The sequence below is a fragment of the Onychomys torridus genome, chromosome 6 (genome assembly GCF_903995425.1).
Source record: "Onychomys torridus chromosome 6, mOncTor1.1, whole genome shotgun sequence".
Classification (NCBI taxonomy): Eukaryota; Metazoa; Chordata; class Mammalia; order Rodentia; family Cricetidae; genus Onychomys; species Onychomys torridus.
Genome location: NC_050448.1, coordinates 51,734,367 through 51,736,112, shown reverse-complemented (window position 1 = coordinate 51,736,112; position 1,746 = coordinate 51,734,367). Strand labels below are relative to the sequence as shown.

General features: G+C 46.6%; 1 pseudogene; it reads right to left on the bottom strand.

Moving 5' to 3' along the window:
• Positions 1-612: 612 nt before the first annotated feature.
• Positions 613-1,433, bottom strand: LOC118585212 (annotated as a pseudogene).
• Between the last annotated feature and the right edge of the window lie 313 nt (positions 1,434-1,746).

The window sequence follows — 1,746 nt, the reverse complement described above, 5'->3', positions numbered from 1 at the left end:
TTACAATTGTGGGAGTGGGGGTCAATCTTCTGACCAAGTGACCACCCATAGGAAGTTGGGTTTACCTTAAACTATATTAAAAAGGTAGACCTAATAATGTTCTGTATCATGAATCTTAAAAGGTCTTATTGATAAAAACAAACCCAAAGCCAGGTATTGGGGTGAATGCTGCAAAATCAGAGAACCAGAACAAGCCACAGATATCCTCACCTAGCCATCTCCTCAGCTGATCCTGTTCCTCAGACTGGAAGCCTCTGAGTCCTCATTCAAATAGATCTCAGCTGAACTGCTGCTAAAAGCTAAAAGCTTTAAAAGACTCTAGTTCCTGGCCCCCATGCCTTATATACCTTTCTGCTTCCTGCCATCACTTCCTGGGATTAAATATGTGTGTCAAAGGCATATCTCACTATGCCTGGCTGTTTCCAGTGTGGCATTGTACTCACAGAGATCCAGATGGATCTCTGCCTCTGGAATGCTTGGATTAAAGGCGTGTGCTACCACTGCCTAACCTCTATGTTTAATATAGTGGCTGTTCTGTTCTCTGACCCCCAGATAAGTTTATTGGGGTGCACAATAAGAAAGGCAAAGTGCCAAAGCTACAGGGACAAAGGTTCAGTCTTGCTATTTGGTTTGGGAGGCCTCAGCGCTGCCGTGGAGCACAGCACCTCGGAAAGGGTATGAGCACTGCTGGAAGAGGGGCCCAGCGGCTGTTGTGTCTATGCTTGACTTTGGCGTCATTCTTCTTGGGTAGTCCTGTTGACTACGTGCCCCAGGATGCATCTGAGTATGAGCTGGAGTCCATGGGGTCTAATTCTTCATCTTTCCAGCTCACTGCCTTCTTGTACTTGGGGTAAGGAGCCAGCTCTTCTCTACAATGGTGGTGCCAGTCTTTGCCTTCTTCCCAGTCTGCCTTGTCATGCCCCCAGCCTCAATGTCATTTCCTGTCCCGATATCTCTCTCTGTCTTCTTTGTCATAACTCTGCTCTGGATCCAGGTCAGACTTCTCATGGTTTCTGTCCAACTTCTCATGATTCTGGTCCAACTTCTCCTCAGCATCTGTACTACTCATCCTGAGTTTCTTAGTGGATTTGGTAATGACAAAGTTGGGGTCATGTAGTGACATGTGGCCACAACACGAGGTCTGTCTCCACATTCCAGTAGTAAGGGAGTCCACAAGAAGTGTCACATACTTTGTACCAGCTCAGTGGCAGACCCTCTAACTGGGTGGCCTCATAGTCGACAGGATCATTGTCATAGTCCTCAGCCACAATCTTTTCCTCTGGTACGGGCTCCAGATGTTTGAGGATGCCCCTCTTTGCCAAGCTGCTCTGCATGGCAATAGGTAGTGGCATTGTGGGTTGCTGACCAGGCCAATATCAAAGGGCTCTTCTTTTAAAGCACAAAACTCCCCACATGCCCCAGACACAGTTAACTGGTTGACTCTAGGGCTTGAAGTGAACATGGGCACCAGATATAACACGAATCTTCAAAAGTCTTATTAATAAACACAAACCTAGAGCCAGGTATTGGGGTGAATGCTGAAAGATCAGAGAAGCAGAACAAGTCACAGTCAAACTCACCTCACCAATTCCTCAGCTGATTTTGTTTCCTCAAACTGGAAGCCTCTGTGTCTGCATCCTAATGGATCTCAGCTGAACTGCTGCTAAAAGCTAAAAGCTTAAAAAGACTCTAGTTCCTGGTCCTCACACCTTATATACCTTCCTGCTTCTGGCCATTAATTCCTGG